Here is an 18,199-nt window from a genome sequence, read left to right as displayed (position 1 = left end):
GAGAAACAACCATAAGTACTGCTCAGTTATGGAAGCACAGTAACAGAGATAACATTTCATGCCAAGCACTAGTAAATGGCAGTAACGTGAATCCAGAGAAGAACCTGGTCATAATATATATACATGAAGATAAAGGGGAACTGCCCCACAACTGAAGCAGAGTTAACTACTCCTCTAGGTTCATTAAAAATGTTGTTGGGTAATACCCAAAATGAGGCATGTAGTCATTCTAGGTAGAGATTTATTTGCTTTCTTTTGATTTGTGGGAATACGTTTATGGTATGTTACAAGGTTCCACATAGGGTACAGGGAGAGGATTGAGAAATGTCTAGTGTTCTCAGAGGAGCCAGTGTGACAGGAAAGTATCTACCAGCATCAGCAGGGAATTATTCCATTCTGAAGTAGTACAAGCCCAAAGACAACAATTGGCACAAAGACCTGACAGGCCTAAACATTAATCACAGTGGATTTAAGAAAAGTATCCTTAAGTAAAGCCAAAAAGAAGATATAAGCTGCAAATTTGGCTGCCATGTTCCCCATCAACAACTTTTCCTCATTCTGAGGCAAGCAATTATCATATTTACTGGGTTAACAAAAAGGGGACCAAGTAGTTAAACCACTATTAGGGTCCTAAGCCTTCTGACACAATTCTGAATCTGGGTCACAAACATATTTTATAGGTCAACTGGAGGTGGAAAAGATTAAAAAAGTGGGTCCTAAGCAGGCTCTTGAATTTTTTCTCCTAAAGGAAGATTTTGTTATTTGTCCTGTGGGTCAGAAAACTGCTCCAGGAAAAGCCTTCCATTGCACCTTATTAGCACAGGGCTGCTATGGCTTTGGTAGGTCCATTAGTCAATATGTATAAAGACCATCCGTAAATGTTGGTAGTTCTAGGCTAGGTCATCCATTACCCAAAGGTTATTAGGATTTAGAATTCTATCCATCATCCTTTAAAATGTGATTGAGGCTCCAATGTAAGCCAAAACGCAACACTTTACACTGACTCGGGTATTTCTGCTGTCGTGTACAACCTCTGCTAAACCTACCACAAGAAAGATGATGCATATGTTTAGCAGAATGGGAGAAGATTCTAACAGACCAATGGACCATTTTCATATCCAAGGTTATGAAGGAGATCTTCCACTTGTTCCAAACTAAATGGATTAGAACTGCTACTCATCACTTGAAAATGATGGCTTGATGCAGGGCTTTAATAAAACCTTTAAGAATAAGTAGTGGAGGGTGGTTGACAAGTATGGGAGAAACTGGGATACTTTATCACCCGGTCTGATGCTTGTCATCAAACAGGTGATTCAGTTGCACTTGGTTCACCTGCTTAAGTTACTCTAGGGAAGACACCCTAGGGATATACTGGACTCTAAAAAGATACCCCATTTAGAAGTGTTACAGCACACATTACAGGTATGCAGGAAAGAATGGTTCTCTGTTTGCTGCTGGATCTAGACCCTGCAGCGGTCCTATATTTGACTCTCAAAACCTCCACTTGCCTACTGTCAGACTTTGAGAAAGTCACATAAAACCAACCTTTTCTCTATGGTCACCCCTGAACTGGGACTGCGTGTGCAATTGGCTTAGCTGGTTAACAAATGTAATTTATTACTTTGATACTTAATATAGAGGATTAAGGTTATAAAACATTAAGGAGTTGCTTCTTGTTCTCCGTTGTTTTATTCTCTAAGCCTCCATTTGTCTCCTGTGTGACTCTGAGCAAGTCACTTAAACAAATACTACTGAACTACAGGCCTAGTATACACCTATGAACCTATGGTGTTTTTACCAAAACACAATAAAAATATCAGCCTTTGTAATAGTTTCTAAAAGCTTAAAGAAATACATGAATGAGATGCCTGCCCTTTGTTTTCACTAGATGACCTTACATAAAGGATCGGAAAGACACATTGCCTTACCACCTTTTAGAATAGCTCTGTAGTTTTGATACCTCAACCAAATGAAACTGTCACGTTTGGTACTGATTTCTATAAAGGTAATGAAATTTCTAAAGGTGATGTCTATTTCATGCCTCCAACAGATGAACTTCTAGATGGTTTAGGAAAAGCAACATACCTTGCCTCCTTAGAATTTAGATCACCCTAAAAGAACAGGCTAAAAAGAAGACATTATTCTACCTCAAATGTCATGTTTCAGTGTAAAGCGCTGTCTTTTGGCTTACATTGGAGCCCCAATCACATTTTAAAGAATGATGGAGAGAATTCTAAATCATCACAGCCAATATTCTTGCTGGTTTTGAAAGCCAACCATTCCAAATGCACTTCTGGTAAGCAGAAAAACAGGTGTTTGGATAACCCCACTGCTCTTGGGCTGGTAAGATAAGAGGCTTTAAGAAATCGGCCAATACCACATACAGAAAAGCAAGCAAGGGCTTTTCTGGCGCTAGCTAGTTACTATTCTCGCCACTTTCCTGATTCCCCACTCACACTCTGCTGTCATATTCTCTAATGTATTCACTTATCTTCTTTTGTATATTCTTTTCATAATGTCTACTGGACACTGAAAGAGATGCACTCAGGGATATTCTGTGCTCCTTTTTGTACTGAAATTTCCACTAACAATCAGACAAACCACACTTATAACTACCAACTGTCATGTTAGCATGCATTCTATATTTCCACTTCTCCGTTACCTGGCATACTTTGTCTATCTGCATTTTGTTTGAACTTATTATATAAAACACCAAGTACAGTGTTCATAAACATTTCACTTTATATACAATGCCATGAATTCATACCTCGATTCAGTGCAACTGTTTGCCTACTATGGTGCTGCTCTTGTTTTAGCATAATTATGGATTAAATATAATGCAGTGACAAAATACATTTGACATTCTAAATATTATACATACTATATAAGTGAATTTCTTCAGCTCTTTGTTTATGTAGTTTTAAAAAGTGCACTTGTCTACTTCATTATCAGATGTACATGCTCACATCTGCGTTTGGAACAACAGTATTTATATTATCAATATTTTTTTAAGTAAAAGTTATAACAATGGAGTTTCACAGTAAGCAATCTCTTTCAATTTGGATCTACAGGTCAGCAAACAAAATAAAACAGACAATCAAACAAGCAACTGATCAAACAAATAAATACACGTTACTTGTAGGTCTGAGAAGTACTGGAATGCAAGGATACATAACTGTGTATGCTGTTTAATGAGCTATACCAATTTCAACATTACTCATTCAGAGAAGCAAGGAACAAATCACTGATACTTGTCATAAGGGATTAATACCATCTATACAAATGGGCAGAAGATGAATCCACACTGTAATGCCTGTTGGGAGCTGAGCCCTGTGTAGCGCAACCTGGGTTAGTATTACAAGCATCTGCCTAGACAGTCTCCCCTTATGCTTCTAAGTTGCCCCTAGGTAGTCAGCGAAAGAAAGCAAAGCTCCAGTTATGCCAGTTATGACACAATTCTCATTTCATCTACCATTTCAGGGCTTGCTTATCGCTGCTAGCTTGTAAAACTACTAAAACACTATGCATGTGTTCATAACAGATGTAAATTATAAAATGAAAGCTTTAAAGTAGCTCTCATAAAAAGCTTTATTCACAGATGCCACAGTTACCTCATGACGTGCTTTAACCTAACGTTCAATACTTATAGTAGGCAAACTAAAATTAATAAATGTGAACTGGAATGATAAACATAACAAATGTAAAGTCAACAGCCACTATATGTAAAAAATACTACGTATGAACCAAACAACACAAACAAAACAAAATATAAAATCAACTATAAATTAAAGCGTTTCTGCATTCCCCCCCAACATCTACTAACTCCAAAGTCACACAAATATGATCACGAAAAGAGTAAACACTCTGTAAGGGTGAAACTTGCATTAAACTATGTGGATGCAGAACATTCAGCTGTTTAAAACTTAATCTAATTACAGCCTTCGGTCTGAAGCTGTGATAGCCTAACTTCCACTAACATCATTCAACCTGTAACACAAAGATTTAATACAGCTTTCATTAAAAATGAATCAGCAAAAAATGCAATGCACTGTACCTTTTAAAGTAAGCAGAAATGAAGAACACTTATCACAGATGTGCCAGAGCAGTGTCACAGGCCATAACATAATCCAAACAAAACTATTCTCTCACAGTTTTCACATAGACGGGTGCAACATCTTCATAAAGGACTTCATCCGTCTGGGTACATATGCAGTCAGAGCTCAAGATGTTGCATAAAGCTGTATTAAATAAATGGATAGAAGACAGCATTAATACAAATGTCGTCCATACATCTGTCTTGCACAATGTCACAAAGAATGAGCATGGAACAACAAAAACTAAGCGACAATCCTATTTAAGCTTTGCTGTCACCCAACTCTGTGAGCCCTTTTCTAATGTTCACTGGTATTAGCATGCAGTTTAATGCAAATGAAACTTCCAAACATTTGGAAACGATTACTGTTGTGTTTCCTGAAAATGCTGTAATCTATAAAGTAACAGCAATAGCTTTTGTTTGGGCTTTGCTTGAAATGCCTAAGGGACCTCTATGACATGTGTGCTCTGTGACTCTAAGGATATGTCCCTGGGAAATGCATTATTTATCTAAGCTGAAGAAATGCTCATATTTCTCTCTCAGTTACTGCTATTAGAATATCAGTAAGGCTTTGCAAATTTTTTATCATCTTTCTTACAGTACTGTATATTGGGTTTATTATCAGAGCCAAGCATATCACATTCTGAAAGACTATGCAAGAACACGTTAAAAACAGTTTGTTATGGGCAGCTCACATGTTATTCAGTATTCTGACTTGTCCATACAAGACATAAAAAATACACTGTGAAGCCCACAATGACAGATAAATTATTCTGGCATGGTTACAGATGATGTTATTACCATGTGGTAATTTACAATGATGTAACAGGAAACATTTAGGAGTAACATTCCTTTCCTGTTTTAAAGGAAAACTACACAGAGACCAATGACAGTCATTAATGACAATACACACCAGCATCTCAAGTACTTCTATGCAGTTTAATTATTTTTTCTTTGACTTGCACAATGTGAAACTGGGTTAAGATTCAGACTTATAAAGCTATTTAGTATCCAAAGTAAAATGATTCTTACTAACTAGCAACAGCACTGGACATGTGTTGGAGTACAATATTTGTGTGGCAAACATTTTCTTGGATTCCAGTTTTGTGCAAAAGTAGCAAACTTTCTATTTGTTTGAGCGAAAGCACCCCATGATGAACTCTGAGTTCACACCATCTATTGGACTGGTGGGTAGACGGTGGGGAGAGACAATTGTCCTTTCAACAAGCAGCGAGTATTGTAATATTCTCAACAGCTCAAATAATAGCATTAGAAAATTTTCTAAATCAGCTTTTCTGCCAAACTAAAATCATGATGAAAACAGTATAGCTGCAGATTCTTAAAAGAAGTCAGGGACTTAGTGATTTGTCACTCGAGAAAGACACATGACTTGTGATTGATCAGCTATCACACAAGAGGGATCAGATGTTAGTACATGGCTGCTATTTTTTCTAGTACAAGAAAAGTCAGATACATTTCAGAGATGTTTGCATTATGGCAACACTGGGTCTATATTTTATAATCACAATTAGGGCACTGAAAGCATATACAACTCCAGGACAATGGGACACTTCTCCAAATGGTGACAGAATCAAACATTCTTCTCCTCACTGGTTTTCAACATCCTTTGGTTTTGCATTCTTTGTTATACTGGAAGTATACAAAAACATGAACGAATAAATGAAATAGTGAATGAATGAATGAATGAATGAATGTAGAAACATCCTTTATGTTGCTTCAAATAAGAATAGCCTCTTACAACACATGGACAGCCTTTTATACCTATCATCACTCTGTTGCTAACAAATAGCGGCACTGTTGACTATACATGTAAGACTTTATGCTGCTCTGAATGCCGAGCTTTGGTTGAACATTCTGAACATCTCCCTGAATTTAGGCCCTTCCAGATGTAAGCACATAACAAATGCCTGTTCAATCTGTCGCAATTTGTGTAGAGCTAGAGGCAGACGCAATTCAACTGTGCAGAACTGGAGTTACTTGACATATTTGTGAGATTCCAAGTTGAGACGACCCACCACTGGACCAGTAATCAAGCAGGCTCAATCCTCACCACTGGCAACAGTGGGGGGCATTCACTGACAGGATAACAGGGGTACACACAGTATTTCCAGATGCATTTCTCTGCATCAAATGCAATTTCCCTTAAGAGCACACAGAGACTGCAGTCAGTCCAGGGCTGGTTTCTCACTCTTCCTCCAGATCCCCAGTAAGACTCCCCACTGGCACAGCTATAGAGTTGAGGTCTCAGCTGACTGACCAAGCCAAAACCTCCACTGCCCTCTCTGTCCAATCAGTGCTTCATGACCCTGCTCACGTAGCTGACACACACTCTGAGGTTTGACACACACACAGACACACACACACACACACACACACACACACACACACACACACACACACACACACACACAGGAAAGGCTGCCACAGGTTTACTAGCTATACCCTCTTCTGGCACACTGCAAGGTAGTTACCACTACCACCAGTCACTCCTTATCTGTTACTTTAGGGCCCTTAACAAAGGGTGTCCAATCTTACTGTGCAATATTAATATTAACACAAGCGGTAGTTTGACCAAGAGCAAGGCTATTAGGAGTGGCCCACACAGTGACACCAAATAAATATGCAAGTACTTTCAAAACTAAATATCTCTACACAGAGCAGCCACAATGAAAGGTTTAAATATATTTAATAATAAAAGAACAAGAACATGCTAAATATATATTCACAGTGACATCAGAGTTCAAAATCACAGGAATACTTAAAATGACATTGCAGTACAGGATCACACAAACAAAGAAAAAAAATCTAAACAAAGCTTTACCATATTCCTGACTGTTTCTAAGAGTGTTATACTGCTCCCAAGAAACTTACTTTATTAGAGCAAGGCAGATGTGGTGAATGGTTCTTGTTGTTGTCAGATCCAAAACATAATGCAGAATGCACTATCATACTCAGAGACTTCTCAAAACAATATCTAAAATATTACTGCTGGGATAGCTTGCAGAATGACACAACTTCTTTTTATCTGACTTCTGGTTCCCAGGCAAAACCCCCATTGCTGAAGCTGTCAGCATTTAGCATTTACCTGTAAAAATACTCACACAAGGGCTTTTGCTCAGATCTTTGGCAGATGCTGGATGTCATAAAACAATTACATTCCTTCATGCTTCCAAAGTAGCAACAATTAGTTCACCCTAAAGACAATACAGAAAGCTTCCTAGTACAGACTTTGTCTCTAGCTGCATTGAAACATCTTTATGGCGTAGCCTATAAAGTAATTTAATTTCAGATATTTTTCTAAAGTTTGCTGGACTGAGGTTAACCTCTTATATTGCAGTTTACACAGTTAAAACAAATACATTTAAATAATTACAATAGTGCATGCACATTTCTGATCTCTTCCAGTAGGGCACACTGGATACACTTTAAACACAGCACTTAACAAATACCTTTTCAACACAAACATTTGTGCAGTTTAATATACGCATGACATACACTTCTAATACATTTGTAACACAAGCATCTTATATAAATTAGTTTGATATTCACAAATGACATATAATTATTTACAAAATTTCAGCTAGCTCTGCTGACACTAACTCCTTTTGTCACACAAGTGGGAACAAAAAACAATAGGAGTACAGAAAACATACAGCTTCATTTCTTTCAGTTTCATAAATGGATTTCCTCTACAATATTCCATCGGATTAACTGGAACACTACAAATATTAGCGTTGTCTGAACATCAATATCCCCCTTTTATGTTCAAATGCAAACAAGCATGGGAGATGACATGCTTATATATGCTTCGGAATTCAACAAAGGTATGAACTAACAAATAACCGACTAACCTACTTCTGGTCATGATATGTGGGAACCAGCTTTGCAGTAAATGTATTCTGCATGATGCTCTCTGCAGTCAGCTATAACACAAGGCAGCATGACAACAGCTAGTTCCGTACCTTCATAAGAGCCTTTTTTGTAAAGTTAGGAGGCAAACAGAAAGGCTCATTACTTTGGATTACCAGAGTTAGTATGAATATAATGAAAAATAGTATCTCCTCGCCGAATAGTAGGTTACACCTGATTGTGATTTTGTGAATGTAGTTTACAGAGCTCTGTTGTGATCATGGATCTACTGGTAGACATGAACTCACACTAAAGATAAAAAGAAGTTATGTCTACTTACCACAACAATGGAATACGAGTAGACCTCCAACTACAAGAGGGACTAGTGACATATACTGAAAATGTCAGTAGTAGAATGCTTCTAGTCTCCTACCCCATCCTGACCTTCAGTCCATTAATGCCTTGCCTCCATCCATCTCTCTAGTTCTGATTCAAGCAAAATTGCACAACTCCTTGACAAAAAGGGAGCAGGAAGGTAACTTTAAACACAGAAGCAGCATTAGGGGGAGTGCTATAAGTTTTGTATCCGATACACTTTCTCATAGCTGGAGTGTTATAATATAATTAAGCCCCAGCTAAAACTACCAGAAGGGGTGCCATTTAATAGCATCGATCACTGAGGTCCAGAAAACACCTTGATATAGAAGCCACATGCAACCCATAAAGTTTTCCTAATGCTTTTAATGATAGTCGGGTAGCTTCAGAATAAACATTATCTAAAGAAGCTTTTTCGAAGATGGCAGTGAAAGGAGAGGAGCCCTGACAGTATATGTATTAGGAATGGCCTGAAAAGTTTACCAAGTTTCTCACAACAGAAACAATGCAATTTGTGTGCCATCTGGAAAGGTTTTGCTTATTAACTTTCAGTATTTTGCAACCATTTGCAAAACAATCAAGCAAATTATCATATTTTCTTAAGGACTCTGTTCTTTTAACATAATGCCTAAGCCTTCTATGAACATCCATGAAGTGAAAAAAGATACTTTGACTGCAGTATTGTGAAAGATAAGCCAGCAAGTGCTCCCTGTCACCCTCCGTTCAGACTAGCTATTTTGGGAAAGATATAATGGTGTACAAAAAATCTTTTCCTTATGAAACACCAGAAAAGAAAGACTGATATAATGAGCCTGCAACTCAGAATTTCTACAGGCCACAAGAACAGTGTTTTTCATATCAAAAATTTCAACTATGCTGAAGCAGCTGGTTTAGACAAAGGAAGAATTATTTTTTTTTCAACTTAAATATTCATAGGCAAAACCAAGTACTGTACAAGAGGCCTGAGCAGAAAGACATGCATAAGGAATGTCTTGCAGACCTTAGAGAAGGCTGGGAGGCTTCTCTTATATGGAAATTGGAAATGGTCACTTGATGGACTGCAAATCACCAGAAACTAAACCAAGAGTAAAAAATAATACAACACTGTTGAAATTAAGGCTGAGTAGTCACTCAGATGATATGTGGGTGGCCACGGTGGTGCAGCAGTTAGCGCTGCCGCCTCACAGCAAGAGGTTTTCCGGTTCGATTCTCGGCTGGGGTGCCTTCTGTGCAGAGTCCGCATGTCCTCCCTGTGATTGCGTGGGTTTCCTCCAGGTGCTCCGGTTTCTTCCCACATCCCAAAGACATGCAGTAGGTGGATTGGACACTCTAAATTGGCCCTAGGTGTGAGTGTGTGTGTGCGTGTGTGTGTGTGCCTTCTGTGGAAGGTTGGGCGCCGGGCTGGCAACTCGACACCGTAAAACTCCACTGCCAATCATGAGCGGACAGATGATCCGCTGTGGCGACCCCTAACCGGGAAAAGCTGAAAGAAGAAGAAGTCATACAGATTATATGCAGTGGATCAAATAGCAAACCTCCTTTGTTTATCTTCATAAGTCTTTTGAGTAGAAGGACTCAGGGAAAAACATATGTCAGAAGCTATAGTACTGCAAAAATCTTCAAGCCTAGCTATTACAGAAAGTGAAGCTTCCATGCCATCAACTTCAAGTTGTGCAGATCTGGACAACCATTGCAAGAAGGATGAGTCAGAAGACAAATACAGATGTGCAGTTGGAATGGAGCTGCAATTGCAGATTGATAAAAGAAAGTGGAAACCAATTGTGTTGATAAAGTAAGAGGTCATAGGAACATCAGAGTTTAATTCTTCCAGTTTCTGGTAAATTTTGTAAGGAGATGCAATTGGAAGAAATGCATACATAAGTCCTTTGGGCCATGGATACAATAATTTATCCTGTGCCCTCTGTTGGGAAGCAGAACCAATAAGAAGAATCGGTACTTGAGAGGGAAGAGATGAGGTTGCATGATAGTTTTTCTATCTCTAGAATTTTTTTTATGGCTGTGAAGGGATATATCTGTTCAACCTAATGGCTAAGGAAGTGTACTTCCTTTGGCTATAGATGGACTATAGCTTTCCAGTGAGGGAAAATAATGATAATTAAATGCCTACCCATAAGCACTCAGGAGAATTTCAACCATATCAGAGGATTCTTGTAAGCAGTAGATCTTGAACTGGGCATCTAAGTGGTCTTTATCCTATGACTACTGTGTTCTTAATGTCCATTAAAAAATCCTCATGTGGCTTACCTGGCATGAGGGACCATTACTATAGAGGCTGTTAAGGGAACCGGCACCCTAAGGCACAGAGTGGAAGACAGAGAAGTCCCAAAGAGAAGGAGATGCATTGTTGACGAAGTATACACGAACAGTCTATAAAAGTCAGAAGCTGAGTCATATCTTTCCATGTTCATACTGGGAATAAAAAATGTGAACCAGATATTTCCTCTGACAGATGGGATTGCTTCTGGAGTCAGCTGCTACCAGCCATTTATAGTGCTGACCTGTATATCAAAGCTGATGGAGTGCCACTTCGCATATTGTCCTTGTTTCAGCTGGGTTTGAACTTGTTGCACTAATTTCATATTTGTTTGGATCAAACAGCAGATGAGTGATACTTCTGCCTCTGCCTGCCTGAACTGGCTGCTGTATCTTCTGAGTTTTTCTTGTTAATTGGCTCTTTTTTCCCCCTTATTGCTAATTGATGCTTTACCCTTTAAGTTTGTGTTTACCTAGCATAGGAGCTTAGATGCATAGGCTGGTGCTTTATATAGCTTTGCTGTGACACACTGGGTTTGTTGGCATCATGCCACACTAACTCGATTTTGTGTGCATTTTATGCTTGTTTCACCCGAGTTTGGACCTGTTGTTTAAGCATGGCAGCTGGTTTGGGATGACGTTTACATAAATCACCATGGCAGTTAAATTTATGCATGTTTGGAGGTATCAGGTATAAATAAGAGTTTCTGCATTTCTTTCTGTTGTTTTCTGAGGTTCTTCAGGTTAAACAAAATATCATGATCTGGTTCATATGTTTAACTGTGGGACATTTGAAGGCTTCTTCTACTTCAATCACTACTATCTGTTCAATTATTAAATCTCTCTTAACAGGGGTTTGGAATTTTCTCTCTCGCCTTCCTGCTCACTTTAGGAACTCTGAAGCAGTATACTAATTACTTCATACTTATTAACACTTACTTATTTTTATTAATACCAGAGAATACTTGTGAGAGGTGTAAATAACTGCTAAATGTGGAGTCTAATACATCACACTATCTAACAACTATCACTTTAACACAGCTTTACTTGAACCTTCAATCTGCAGGTGAGTCCCTCTTGCTTTATGCCGGCTGTCATAAGTACTCCTGAGGCTGTAGCCACACATAGTAATGCATTAGTAATAGGCGGCTAAGCACAAAGAACCAGGCAGTGGAAGAACAGGTCATAATCAGTCCTCTCTCTCTCTGGCACTAGGATTAGGGATATGACCAGAACATTTAAATCCCTACCCCCAAGTCTGAATATGCTCTCATTGTCACCCATATCAGGGTAAAGGTAAATGACATTAGATTCTCTGTTCTGGGAAATATGCAGACAGATACAGCTGTGCTCTACATGCATGTGTTTAAGGCAGATGTGCTCAACATGCATGAGATTAAGGCAGGTGTACTCTAAATGCATGTGTTTAAGGCAGGTGTACTCTAACATGCATGTGTTTAAGGCAGACACAACACTTGGCTTGAGCAGTATGTTGCCTTCTATGAAAATGATGTCAGGGGTTTCCAACGAAGAAGATCAAGGGGCTCCAGCATGTGCCTTAAACAGGCCCACTAAAGTCACTGTCACTATACTTTGTATCGTATAGACTTTTTAGTTGAGACTTATGCCTGCCTTACAGAGCAATCTCTGACCCAAACCTAATGAATTTGCTGCACATCCATAAATAAAACAGGACTAGAGCTACCCATTCCAGGGACCTAAATATGGCCTGTGACTTAATAGGATTTGTCTCTCAGTGACTGCTGTGTCTTTGGAATAAGCTGCCAATTCATGTGAAGCACAGCACCTCTATGACACTGTTCAAAAGGAACCTGAACAACTGGATGGGGCACTGAGTTCTTACCAGGGATAGTGCCCACAACCCTCCTGGACATGTGCAGTCATTAATAAATACAATCCTGGGTATTTACTAGAGTATCTATGGTACTACATTGGGATGAAATGGCTAGGCTTGAAATGACCTCCTATGATCCTATGTCACAATTGCAAATAAAAACAATTAATTTAACCAATTGGCTTATTACATGGCATCACCAAAGAGGATCAAATATGTGCCAGCATAAGAGGCTATCACTGACAGGTCAGTCTGCTTTGCAAGGGATTTCCTTAATCTCTCTCCTCTGGATTAACATATACTGGCTAAGATAAGTTCTGCCCCTAATGAGCCTTTTTAGGCAAAGTTCAATTTTTAGACATTCCAATCTGCAATTTCTAATCTGGCGTGCATTAAGGTGGCTTTGTTCAATGTAGGAGACTAAAAATAAATTGCCTGATTTGAAGGTCTTCTTTATGGACAAGCAGTCATACATGCACTGTCAGAAACTTGGTTTCAGTGTTCTGAAAACACTTCCCCTTTAACAGGATACAGTGTCTACGGCTCTGACTCTCACGGGGGGGGGGGTGGGGGTGGGGTGGGATGAGTGTCTGTTTCATTTCCTCCTATATTATTATATGACATGTACTTTAACATTATAATATGAGCCCTTTGACATTATGATCACATTTCATGCAGTCAATTACCACATGCTTGACAACTATGGATTTTCTTCAGATACCCAAGGACCACAGTAAAGACAAGTGGATTTTATATTTATTAATCCAAATATCCTAACTCCAGTCACCTTCAGTAGTCTAATCATCTATTGGAAATCTTACACAATAATCAATAGCTATGCCCAGTGTTTCCTAGATTTTATCAATTCCAAATCCCTAGGTCAAATCATCCATGTTCCCAGAAGAGGAAGGACGATTATCCCCTCCTCGATCAAATATGATCATCAAACTGTTATCTTTCCCCTCAAAATTAGTATCAAAATTGCTCACAGATTCAGGTATATTCAGGGACTATTTTGTGGTCAACCTTATATTCCTATTTGAGGTTCTCGATGCATTTATTTACTTGTCTTTGTTTACTTTACAGAAAAATCTGACTGTTAGAACCTTAAATTATACGTCTTGTGTTTCATGTATTAAAATTTTCTATCAAATGTTGCTATACCATAAAGATGACTGCGTCCAAAAGCAATGTTTGGACCACCCACCTACTTAGTAAACAAATCCAAATCAGTCAGTCAATAAATCAATCAATCCATAAAATGCATCTTTAAAACAGTGAGAAGCAGTCCCTTACTTGCAGGCTACCTCATGTTTCAGTCAGTATCTTCACTATGCACATTATCAGAATGTGGCTGTTGCTTTGTATTAGCATGTCCAAGTATTCACTGCCCCTCCCCATTAAGGGCAATTGGTCTGCCCTTAGCAAACTTCTTGCCATCCATCCAACCACCCATCAATTTGTTTTGTAAATATCTTGCCTCAGTGAAGGCCACTGTGGTAGCAAGTGGGGCAGAGTAGACATCAAACTTCCCCATCCCTAGCAACAGTCTCCAGCACATTCTGTGGTATCTCCGGGCATTCTCACACAGGCTGAGCCATATAATCCTGACATCATATTCTGTGTCTAATCCATGGCCCCTCCCAGTTGCCTCTAACTATATACCACATATGGGGGATACCTAGATGTCATCCTCATTAGGGATCCAAATTAATGTAAAAAAACTCTTCACAATTTTTTTTTACTTCTGGAAATGTTTTGAGTTTCTAATACCATGATAAGAATATACCCCATTCCCAGGTCAGGGTACAATTAAAGTTCAAAAAATTAGTATTACTTCAGTCTTTGATGTTTGCCAAGAATGCTTAGCTCAGAACCAACAATGTACCCAAAATTGCTTCCTTCTGCAGTTCATATAAGGTATTGGTCATATATTTAGGCGAGATCGGTACTGATCCCTTAAGGAACTTTTCACCAAAGCACAAATAGCCGGACATACATCCGCGAAAGTGCTTTTTACCGAAAATGCACTTTCGCGGAAGTATGCCTTCAGCTAGAGGGAGTCATGAGGGAATGACTGTTGTGGAGATCATACTATGGTGTGGATAAAGGAATAGTCACTGTAGTGTGATCTTGGAGTGAGAATATTAAAGTAGGGGGATGGAGGGTGCAGGGGGGCTTGCCCCCTGCATAAAAGTAGTCTTATTGTTTTTTTTTTTTTTTTTTTTAACACACTTTAACAAAAGCGCTTTTTTGGTGAAAGCACTTTCGTTAAAGTGTGTTTGGTGAGTGTGGATTCGGACTATTGAACTTTCGTTCAATAGTCCTAGATCTATTTAGGCACACTTGAAAATTATTTTTTATTAGTGCTGCTGTTCCTACTACAACTGTAACCATCTGGGTCATTTTCTTCCACATTTATCTAGTTTCTGCTTGAACATTCTGGTACTTTATAACTATATGCATCTCTCAGTACGTAAGATACTATAACTGCTATGTACAGATATTTTGATGATTAATGCAACTTTTTTTTTTTTCCTTGATTATTATATCTGGTTTTCTTAACTGTTGGTACTGGGTAACCCAGTGTGGTCTGAACTTCATCACTGTTGATGATGCTTTCTGGTTCATGTTTCCAATGCTTTTTGGCTACTTCAGTACTGTAGTTTTTGCACAATCCCCAGTACAGCATACCTGCCACATTATTGTGCCTTTCAATATACAGACGCTCAGACACAAACGTATCACAATCAACAATGATATGTGCAATTATGCCACTGCTTCCAGTTCGGTTTTAGATGACCTGCATTTCTCTGTTTCTTGCACTTTTTCTATAGACTTTGTAAACCAATGTTCATGTAGCCCACCGTCTCGAGCCCCCATTACTGTCTTTTCATCTTTGGTTAAAATTCATTTCTCCTTAACCATTCCTGCATGAAATCTTGGTCAACGTGTGGTTGTTCTTAGAGTTTTCTAAATCTACCCGCTGTATTTGTGAGGCTTTACAATTTTCTTTATAGCCTTTCTTCACTTTTTTAAACGTTTCAGTTACTGCCCAGTGCTCATCTACTTCTGCTTTGATTTCCATTCCTACTCCTTTCTATAGTACTTCTGCAAAGCAAAGGTGTCAACTTAGAGAACTTCCCTTCATACTTTAGAACTTTCACTATATTTGGATTTGATGAGGTCTTCAAATATGCATGCAGTCCCTTAGATGCAGACATCACTTCACAATGAAGTAATATATAATATTGGTATGAACAGTTTTTTATACATCACTTAATGAGCAAGAATCATTTTTTTCTGGTCTTCTTGTCCACCTGATTTAATGCTGTTTGTGACCAATTAATCACATCAAAGCTGTAACAAGAAGAGAAAACTGATTTACTGCTTGGAATTAGTTGCTAGATATCAAGGAAGTTTTCAAAATAAGATTTCCTCTTCTAACGTATTCATACTAAGTTTTGTTCTCATTTTTGTTCATGTTTTACTGACAAGCCTTATCTGTAAACATATATTTATACACTCCTTGTTCAAGTTCCTTTATAGCACGTTCTTCCTAGGAAGGGCACACTACTTAATGACAGAAATGGTCTGCCAGAATACTTTGTCCTCTCTTTTTGTTCCTACTAACTGTCTGTCAGTCATCAGCTTCTTCCCAATATAGTAACCCATTCAATCCCCATCAATGGAGTGATGATGAATCAAAAAGGGACGTCATTCAGGCTGTCAACAGTGTGCTGGCCTATCCTTGCATGCACCTGGAGAAGCACTTGGAATGGTATGTGAAATATGCTACAGTAAAAAGGGTCTCCCCACTTTTACAAAAGATAGCCCTGCCCCTCACATAAAAACCAAGTGGTAGGCATCCTCTTAAACAGCCTTGCCCCTCACCTATAAAGTAAATGGTAGTTTCACTGGCCCCCACCAGGGAAATCACACCATTCTGTGTACCCCTAAGTGAGCACAACCCTCCCAACCCACCCTCAGAGGAGGAGACCAGGCATGCACCTTGACTATTCCCCTTCACTTTCGCTCTACTCCAGTGTTGGGTCTTTACTCAAGTACCGGGCACCTGGGTCTCAGTCAGGGGTTCATCACTCTGAATAGTTGAGTCAGCTTTACTGTGCCATTACAAAATTAATTGAGTGCAATTCTTTGATTGCTGGTAGGGAGCTACAAGGACTAATAGATTCAGGCAGTATGATTATACTTATAAATGTCCAATATGCCTGTAAAAATGAAACCCTTACTAATAGATGTAGAAGCAGTCTGCATTCATAAAGACAAAATCAGTATCCCACTATTCAAACAGGAATATAAACTGGGTTTGGAAAGGTAGGTCATCCTGTTGTTGCAGTCTTCAATTTAACACATGATATGATAACAGGGAATGGGACGAAAGTAGTCCTTTGACAGAGCATTTTGTCAGGAGAAACAGCAGTTTGTTTTTTCCTAGATTTCTGTTTTACAAAGCTGTTCCTTGGAGAGCCAATATACCTTTTGTTTGGATTTTGTCAGCATGAGAAGGAAGACTATCAAGTAAATAAGCCTAAAGATACACCTCTTCTTAAACTGGAAAAGGGCACCAGAAACATCCATAAAGGTACATGGATCCAATAAAGATCAACACATAACATTAGAAATCTCTTAAGGTGCAAAAATGTGGCTAAGCACACAGAGAGAGGAAAAACCTACACTATTTAAAGAGATTGTCAGCATACAGCTATGGCAAGAGCAGAGCCATTAGAAGATAAGAGACAGCACAGTAAAACATTGGAGCCAGAGAGTACGGCAGAGTAAGCAACAGAAAGGATGAGCAGAACTGAAGAGAAGAAATTACAAATTGAGAAAGTTTATTCCAAGGGAGTGAAATTAGAAAGCTAAGGGAGTGCACAATTTGAGCAGCATTCTAAATTTGCTGCCACACAAAAAACAAAGGCCTCAGAAATGGAGAACTCCAGGCAGCAGTGGAGTGTTCAGAAGGTGAAATGAAATAAGAAAAAAAATTATTAGGACAGAAAATATAAGCAGTAACAGATCAGAGTTCTAAGCCCATTTCTGTCACTGTACGACAGGTGTCCGTGAATAAGGAATAAAGTAAAACTGAAGATACATTTTGTATGAAGACACCATTTGCAGATGTAGAGAACCTAAAGCAGAAGAAAAAAGTGATACAACAGAATGAGGGGGAAGGAACCTAGTAGAAAAAAAAGAAGAAAATGTTTGGGTAATGAATATCGAGAGACAAGATAGCATTGAACTAACCCCTAATGATGTTTCTACTTGTACCAAAGTACAGAAATACTAAACAAAAACAAAGATATTTCTACTGAGCAGGTTCAAATAGCAAAGGAGAAAGAAAAATGAATAATGCACAAATGTCAACTGAGAAGAAAGGATACTGGTATACGTTGCCCTCCTTATGACCACAATCAGAGAAGAAGACCCTAGTGCCTGCACTGGTGAGGTAGAAGGCAGTGTAATGGGTGCCTGTCATACTTCTCAACACTGATGGCCAGAAATTCTGGACAAAGACAAAAATACTCATGGGATAAATGGCCAGAATTAGGGGCAACTGTACATCTCTAACTCACTTAAAAAGTTAATAGAACAATGGCTTTTGCATCAACATACATTTTCTAAACAATTATAAAATATGAAACTCTGACATCGATTATTATAGACTTAGTGTTAAATCACTGAGGATTCTAGTCAATCTAAATTTCTAC

General features: G+C 38.7%; 1 protein-coding gene across 1 annotated transcript in view; it reads right to left on the bottom strand.

Annotated features, from left to right (window-relative positions):
- The window catches only part of LOC122801246 (serine/threonine-protein phosphatase 2A regulatory subunit B'' subunit alpha-like), a 1,986,253-nt gene that overhangs the window by 1,521,507 nt on the left and 446,547 nt on the right, over positions 1 to 18,199 (bottom strand). The window contains exon 2 of the mRNA XM_044070799.1: positions 4,055 to 4,238. The gene's annotated coding sequence lies outside the window, so the exon portion shown is untranslated. The remainder of the gene's footprint in view (positions 1 to 4,054; positions 4,239 to 18,199) is intronic.

The sequence above is a fragment of the Protopterus annectens genome, chromosome 4.part1, assembly GCF_019279795.1.
Source record: "Protopterus annectens isolate FY-2018-M chromosome 4.part1, PAN1.0, whole genome shotgun sequence".
Lineage (NCBI taxonomy): Eukaryota > Metazoa > Chordata > Ceratodontiformes > Protopteridae > Protopterus > Protopterus annectens.
The sequence above is the reverse complement of the archived record's forward strand: the minus strand, read 5'-3'. Positions and strand labels throughout refer to the sequence as shown.